The sequence below is a fragment of the Varroa destructor genome, unplaced genomic scaffold, assembly GCF_002443255.2.
Source record: "Varroa destructor unplaced genomic scaffold, Vdes_3.0 BEIS01000004.1, whole genome shotgun sequence".
NCBI classification, from domain to species: domain Eukaryota; kingdom Metazoa; phylum Arthropoda; class Arachnida; order Mesostigmata; family Varroidae; genus Varroa; species Varroa destructor.
In genome coordinates this window covers 24,448,843-24,457,276 of record NW_019211457.1, presented here as the reverse complement: position 1 = coordinate 24,457,276, position 8,434 = coordinate 24,448,843, and the positions used below count along the sequence as shown (strand labels likewise).

Below are 8,434 nucleotides of genomic sequence, written 5' to 3'. Positions count from 1 at the left end.
TATATATATATAAGTAAAATAAGGAGTAGAACAAGTGTTTATATGCTATAAGGGCACCCCAGAAGCTGACTGGCGAGTGAGTACATCCTTCTGAAGTATTCAATACGTACGCTAGTCGCAAACGTGAAGCCAAACGATAGCTTTCGAAAGAGCTGATCCTTAACCCGTATAATTTCTAAAATTGGCAGTGAAAGTGGCGGTAAGATCATGTTATTGAAATCATTTCGAGGCGTAATTATAGCTAGATCAATTGACTGACACACTACTTTTCGAGTTAATTTTTCTCTTTAATAAAGTGTTTCAGTTACTTACATCAGTTCTTCTAAACAACATCTTGTTACTTAAATTCTGACACTGTCGTGGTAAACGGTCTTTGAGTATCTACTGTAGCTTTGTCAAAGAATCGTTTTGTGGAAAAAGCTTTTTTATGACACCACAACCCGAAGTGCACAGCGTCTCGCCTTCCGCATTTACTAAATTGATCACAACAAACTCAGACTAAAAATTCTCGTCTGGGACAGCAAAAAATAAACAACCGTTCAACTTTTCTCGAAACGTTTTTTTTTGTACGTTCAGCAGGTACTTGTTTTTCAATAACTTAAGCAGGACAGCATAGTCCTATGAATCTACGACAAGGTCCCCACACATTTGTGACGGCTCATCTAACATCGTTACGCCACATCGCGCAACAATCGTCTTTCGACGCATACAATCGCTCAGATCTCCTTCACGCGAAATACTGCCTTAATCGACCTTCGGCCGCGTCATTTTCGACGCCCCGTCCCCCGTCGCCCAAACGCGCGCTTAAGTCAGCACGAATAGATCAAGTCAAAAATAATGGGACAAGACCATTCAAACGTCCGGATGAGGACACGCCATTGGGTGGTCTTAAGCCAACAAAAAAAAAATCACAAACGATTTCAGGCGCTCCCGTTCATCGCTCTGCGCTCATTCACACTACCTTTCGTTAGCTGTGAAAATCCTGTGGCGTCGGCTACACCGTAACGCTTTCGTTTGTTTGTTCACCGCCATTGTTGAACGTACAGTGAGACCGTCGAAAAGCAGTTGACTAAGCTAGCTTTTATTATATATACATAGAACGTACTATTGTTATAAGATGAGTCTAGTCCAGACGTAATTCGGTCTATTCCAGAATAGTCAATTTCAGAAGTGTCTCTGTCCTTAAGAATGCTGCACGCCAGACGAACGGTAAAGCTCCAATACTGTCTTGTTATGACGCGTTTTCAACTCAATTATATGCATGTCGGTATTAAGGAGTTAGATCTCGATTTAGGTTTATACGCGTGGCACCTTTCAATTGAAGCGCGAGTATAACTATGGAAATGAAAGATAGTAATTACAACGTTCAGTAGAATTGTTTGAGAAAATAAAAACCGAGACTGCTCTTAAATAAGGCGAACGTTAAAATATGTTTTGGTTCGTATTAACTCGTATCAGTGAGAAGCATAGTCAACAGAGAGCTGATAAAGTTGCCTGTAAATTTGGATCAGTCAAAAACGTTCCAGGTCGGTCAATTACTAATGGAAACTAATGGAATATCTCAAGGGTTTACTGAATAATCTATTGTCACTGATAAACTGTTTCGATACTCGATTGGAATTGTCGTTCAGAAGTTCTTCTTACCTTCTCTGCGCGAAAGCTAGGAGTATTTGGGATATCGTCGGAAGCAATCAGATAGCCCGCCGGAGCCAACCGGTAGCGATAGCAGCAGCAGCACCGGTAGTTTGCACAACTTTGTCACTGAGATTGAATTTGTTCTCTTAGAATTCCTCTCGTTCACATAAAAACACGTTCCTTATCAAGGCCTCAATACGTTTGCTTCTATAGGGAAACACTGCACATGTAAATGAAGTATAACACACACCTTTCCTTTAGAGCAAATGTACGATTGACATACTTCCGGTAAACTATTATAGCCGGACAATTGCCTTTCGACACAGGTTTTCCTGCACGATCACATGAACACAGAAACTTGAAACTAATGTCGTTTTATGCGAATGCTTGCATCTAATATTTTTCAATTAGGACATACATATGATAGGGGCACGACGATGTTCTTCCGTCCACGCTATCATACAATCTTTAGCTGAAAGTAACTAGAAGCTAACTTCTCTATCGGTATCGGCGTCCTTACACGCGCTGAGAACGGTGATGCCTTTGCGGAGAACACCTCTGTCGTGTGCGTCGTCGCGTAATTTCGTCGGCTATGAGACATCTATCTCCGCTGAAAAAAACACCTATAACCATGGGTCCTGTTCAGGGTTTCCGTTTATAGAGGCACTCAAGAACTCACCGTTATTAATTTGCCCCTGTTGTACGAAGTACGTTTAGTTGTCATAAAGTTATCGAATCTCGTAAGAGCCTACCGTTCATGAAGCAGCAATTTAGTGTTGTTATCGTTTCTCTAATGTTGTTATTGTTACGCTGGACTTTTAGCGAAGCCTCTATCGATCCGCGTCTTTTGAGTTCATTCTTTTTTCACTCAATCACCACCTGCACTAGGCAGATTAGGCAAGCCCAGTATTAAAGGCAAACAGCTTCGCACACGGCCAGGCAAACAAATGATCACACACAAATACCTGCGTAGTCCAATTGTAATCCGAATGTCTGAATCGACTTTTTCTGTCTTCTTGCCAGCCGAACATAAACAACAGCATCAGCGGGAAGAGGGGGGGGGACACCAGCAGCTCTTGAACATCACCGATTCACCTTTGCCGCTGGCGATCTTCATCCTCTACAAATAATCATATCGAAACGCTATAGGCACCACAAGCGCCACAGTCGCACCCTACTACCATGAGTTCTGCTGCTGCCGCCACTGCTATCGAGTCTATGGCCAGCTGCAGTAACTGCTGTAGATGGACCCTGTGCGTTTCGGCCTTTCTCATCCGAGTAAAGATCTGTCGTTGTCCTCAATTATTGATACTCGCTAACCGTTGCCTGCCTGCCTGTCTGTCCGTCCGTGTAGCTCGTTGTATTTCCGCCACAATATTTGAGCTAGAAAAAGGCGAAGTCCCAATGTAACAACAACAACAGCAGCAGCAGTAGCAGCAGTAGTAACAGCAGTAGTAACAGCAGCAGCAGCATAATATCAGTGTTAGTCTACCCTCGTGAACTGTGGTGGCAGCCACAGCGCGCAGCAGTAGCAGCAGCAGCAGCAGTAGTAGTAGTAGTAGTAGTAGCAGCAGCAGCAGCAGCAGCAGCAGCAGTAGTAGTAGCATCAAAAGTTAGAAAGTCGTTGTGGCTACTGTCCGCCGTTGTTGCGTTGGGCTGCGTCGCGCTGTTGGCGCGTTCTTGTCGTAGCCAGCTACCGCTGTGTCTACTGAACAGACACCTGTCCCTACCAATATTTCTGTTTTATGATCGCTAGCAGTGGGGCAAAGCGATCTTCATCATAGCAGCAGCAGCAGCAGCAGCAGCAAAAACGTCGTCGTCGTCGGTGGCATAGTAGCAAAGGCAGCGTCTGAGCTACGGGTCCTTCTGCGTTGGCAATCGTACCAATACCATAGCTATCGAAATGTTCGACGCTGCTTTATGGCGCCGTCTTTTCCTGTAATCGCCACTGGCAACTCTTCAGTCAAATCTGGTCTAGGGCATCATCTGGCGGCAGGCGCAGCGGCAGTAACAAAGAGATACACTTATATTCTTCTATATGTATATATACATACGTACAGAGAAAAAAGAGGGAGAGAACTATTGTTATGGAAAGGGGACAGCCGGACTTGACTGGATCCTGCTGAGCCCCTCCTGATTGGCTGAACGGCTGACAATAGACAGGTGGCGCGAAAGATCTAGTTTGTCTTCTACAGTATCGGCAATTGCAGGTCTAACTGTAACCATCATATTACACATTTATTAGTTAACACAAGGGATCAGTGAGACAACGAGAACGAGTTGAAGAGGGGAATGGCCGTGATGTGCCGCTTTCGTGGTGCTGCTGGTATGCCAACAAACAGCCGGGTAACAAGGCAAATGGGCAGGGAGGCGGGCGAGGGTAACTGACAAGGATGAGGGTGATTATAGTAGTGGTAGTTGCACTGCTGACACAAGGACTGCTACGTTAAGGAAGCTAGGTAGACGAGCACGATGTCCGGCGACTGACTATTCGGGCAACAGTAACGACGGGAAACGGACCACCGGGCTCTTTCAACCGTTGCCTGGCAAAGGTTCTTTAAGCAGCAGCACAAGTTTTTTGTCGAAAGCTTTCCTCATATCGAGTCGAGTCGAGTCGAGTCGAGTCGAGTCGAGTCATGGAGAAAGGACGAGATAGATACGCCACAGGTAAAAAGCCGGTGATGGTGACAATAAGCGCTAGAGAGAAGCTCTTAGAGCAAGTGGCAGCTGTCGACTATGAACATAGAGGGCAAAAGTAGAAATGATAGGAAAGAGCAAACCTAACCTTGGATGATGTACACAGGGTGATGAGTTAGCAGGAATTCTTGCTGGAATAGATACCGAAGCTAGACAATAGGGTTGGCCTTTCGTGCTAGCTGTCGACTCCTATAACAATTACATTATATTATTCTATACTAGACACTATGATAAATACATGTATAGGCCAGGATATCAGCTGATCTTTTACCGTTTCCTAACGGCAGTTTGTACTCAGTCTGCTGTTTTGAATAACTGCTGATAGAAGAGGCGGTGTTTTAAGCTGGAAACAGCCGTAGATGTCAGTTGGATATTACTCTAAGACAGTGTGGCCTACATGCACATTAGACACAATAGCTCAATACGCCGTGCAATAACTAATGTTATAGGCGATTCCTCGTAGTCTGCCATCGTCTGGAGGTGGACATGCGCGACTGGCTACAAGGGTCGCAAACCGATCGGACAACGATTAGGAGGGATGCCTATACTCTTGGTTTTTTTGGTCGACTAACTATATTGGGGTCAATTACTGACAAAGTCGATGGTCATATTTTAGAGAAACCCAGATCTTGCGGTAATGAAATTATGCTCCGATTTATGTTGTATTACAGTAGTAGCTCCTTCCATCGCTTATATCGAGCTTAATCACACTCAGTTCACCACAAAACTTAGTCGAACTTTGCGGTTTTACTTATTTATTGTATAGCATATTGTGGTACACTGATGTATGACGTAAGATTAATGCAAATTAACTAACTTTAATCACTAGTTGATCCGTGAACGCTATTTACGAGCCACAGCTCTGAGCGATCATTAATAGCCATTAGCTGGACAGAGTCTGACGCGAGAAGAAAGCTAATTTTTTTCAAACGCAGTTTTAATGTGTCTATGCAGCAGTCTGATCAGACAAACCTGTTTCCTTCTATAAACAGCAAGCAATCAGTCACGAAATGTGATGTGAAATGTAATTGAGCGTACCAATAATCTTCGAGTAATTGCTGTCTTTTTTGTAGGGCCCCTAAAACTATGTAAATCAATGACGGGTGTTGCCCCATATTGCGCCCCATTGCTGTTATGGAAGCAAAGAGCTTATCAGCTCCTTTTAGAGAGGCTCTCGGATTGGATGACACAACATGGAAAGACTGCTTAGGCTATGACGACCGTTCCGTGAGAAATGGTTCTATTGACTTCGGTCTTCAGAACGGAAAAGCCGTTCTTAAGATGAGTGAAATTGCCAATTAATTATGAATTAGGATCCTTGATCTTTGTTATTTTTCGGCTTCCATTCTCATAGCATGTAATCAATCAAATAATCAATTTAGTTAACAATATGGACCGAGCTTGTTACCATCTTCTGTATTTCCTTCCCCGTTAAAGGAACGTACGTATTCCTCCGTTCCTTCCAAGACTACCCTTAGTGAAAGGAAATGACGTGATCACTGGATGCTTTATCGCATTGTGTTCGTCTGCAGAAAGAGCGTTGTAGTTGATCACATCTGATTGATCCGCCAAATAATGACTTCCATTTTGTATTAGCTGCTGACACAGACGAAGCCTTGTCTGCGGAATGCAAATGTCTCCGTCGATTGTTCCTTTATGCAAAACGAAATCTGTTATAGGCTGCGTAGAAAGCAACGGGTTCAAGTTCGATTTTATAATGGAATTCCCAATCCGTAAAATAAGCACTTAGGCAAAGTCTGAGGCCCAATCGTGGTATTTTTGTGTTCTTACCACGATGTGGCTGAGACAATACGATATAGGTTCAGTTGAAGCAAATGTATCGTATCAGTTAGATTTTCTTGACATCCACCATCTGTGGTGGCCACAAAGCGTGGCTAGCGATCTCACCTAAAACGCATCAAGTAGCCAAGATAACCATTTGCGTGCCTGTCGTACAGTCCATATTTCTGCACTTTCATCTGTATTGCACATATACTTAACAACTGATAAAGGCGACTGTGTAATAACTTCTTGTAGACGTAAATTCGTAACTTCGATACGCGTATCGTCCAAGCAATCTTGGAATCACGTTTGCCTCATATCTAATTAAGTCGCTTCAGGTTAATGCCAAACTGAAAAGGTAAAAAAAAAAAAAGAAAACTGCCGGGAAAATGAATAACTAATACGAACCTACTCATACGCATGGTAACCAGTAATTGTGTATTTAATATTCTCGAGTTTCAACAACAGCCTTGACCAGACGAGATACTTTAAATGTAAATCGAATTTTTGGTTTTGTTAATTTTATTGTCTATCTATATATAGCCAGATGCTTTAGAGTATCGGAATACTGTTTACCTCGTGCCACACAAATGCCAATCAGTCTAACAAAAAAAAAAAAGTAGTTTTTGCTGAAAGAAAGCGACAACACACAATTTTGTTTTCGACACAACCGAATATCATGGTTGAATTTAATAAGTGGTCGATCGCTCAATTAGGTTCGTTATCTGGTAATAAGACAATAAGTGATTGGACTATTCGGCGCTGATCGTAACTTACGCCTTATGACGGAAAAAAGTCATCCATATGTTAGAAGGGGATCGCGTATTTCTGAAGCTACAATGGGATTCTTGATCGGAACAATTGACAATCGGATCGACAGCATGGGGTTCAAAAGCCAACTGATACAGCATTATTGATTACACTTCTTTGAAAATCAGCGAAACTCATCAGCTTAAGAATACATCGCTGCGATTATCCAGCCTAACTGGCTTCGGTTTTTATCCAGGAAAAATGAAGTGTGTCCTTTAGCTTCCTTGAATTTTTAAAATAGCGCAAATCTCTTCCACTGAGAAGTTTCAGCTTTCGGCGGTTATTTGTATTTTCCTTTCTATAGCCAGGAGAACTGCGCAGGATAATAATTGCTTAGTTTTTATACTAAAAAAAACATAATGAACCATCAATCATAATGAATAGAACATTTTCTATATTTGGCATAATACTCTTTTATAGTTGGCATAATATTCATTCTTTATTAGCAAACTTGAAATGGCCATAAACAAATACGACCTCTCTCCAGTTTCGCAGACTCAAGCTGCTAGTTTCTGCACAATGAAGTTCTGCCATTCTCATGCAAGTACCGGCATTTGGTAGTAAAAGTTTGTTTAGCTGCCCACAAGAAGTACAGAGGTGTTTTTTTCCCTCCTGTACATTAAGATCGAGAAGTTATCCCGCGCTGTTCAACTAAACAAATTCATTCTAAAAGTCATTTCGTTTTTTCAATATCTTTGGTTCTTAATATGAAAGGGGTTGCGCGAACGCACACCCCCACTATCAAAAATTGCATGCTCCATCTTTCCCAGTTTGGGAGAGTGGCAGGTATCAGCCCTTCCGAAGTGCAATGGAAAAGCCTTCACCTGGGGTCTCCGCCGTCTTGATCACGGAAGGCCCAGCACCAGGTAAGTATGATTTCGGAAAGTGATTAGCCCAGTCCCATGATTTTCGTGACGCACTTGAGTCCCTGGTTGCTTCTTCTACTCAGGCCATAATTCGGTGGAAATGAGTAGCCCAGTATACTTTCAGTGTTCGTCAATGAGAGCGAGGCTTTATCATTAGCCCGTCTGTAACGTAAGTGGACCAATTAAAAGCAACCCTTTGTTGAAAATGCATAATACGTCTTCGAATAATCACGAAAAACAAACTAACTTGGCCTACTGCAGAGACTTTGAGAGAGGTAAAAAGCGACCAGAGAGAGACCGCCAAATACCGCGCTCTCTTTTTTACAAATGAAGAAAACAAAGTTTTTATTGAATTAATAGAATAATCATAGCAACAGCTTTCTTTATTTATGCAGGCTGTATAGGAGGTCTCCTGGAGTAACACAAACTGTATGAACTCGTCATCATTGAAGGGCTGACCGGGGTGATTATCGTTAGCTACATGTCGGATATATTTTACGCCGTAAATGCGATTAGAATAACTATTTTTTTTCGAGTTGTTCTCTAACGCGTTTCTGTATAACGCGCAACGAAATGATCTGCTTTTTTAAATCCCGAAAACTGCAAAATTAAGAGAAGGCACAAGCAAGAGAAAGACGTTTTGA

At 42.5% G+C, this 8,434-nt stretch overlaps 1 protein-coding gene and 1 non-coding gene across 4 annotated transcripts in view; both read right to left on the bottom strand.

Moving 5' to 3' along the window:
* Nucleotides 1-3,988, bottom strand: part of LOC111248775 (uncharacterized) — a 36,970-nt gene extending 32,982 nt beyond the window's left edge. For 2 of the 3 annotated variants that reach the window (XR_002672677.2, XM_086988331.1), the window contains exon 1: nt 1,645-3,988. The gene's annotated coding sequence lies outside the window, so the exon portion shown is untranslated. The remainder of the gene's footprint in view (nt 1-1,644) is intronic. The other variant, XM_022801692.2, reaches the window with a different exon arrangement.
* Nucleotides 3,989-7,634: 3,646 nt separating this feature from the next.
* On the bottom strand, nt 7,635-7,798 carry LOC147755993 (U1 spliceosomal RNA). Its single transcript, XR_015327691.1, has one exon. It is a non-coding gene; the product is annotated as a U1 spliceosomal RNA (small nuclear RNA).
* Between the last annotated feature and the right edge of the window lie 636 nt (nt 7,799-8,434).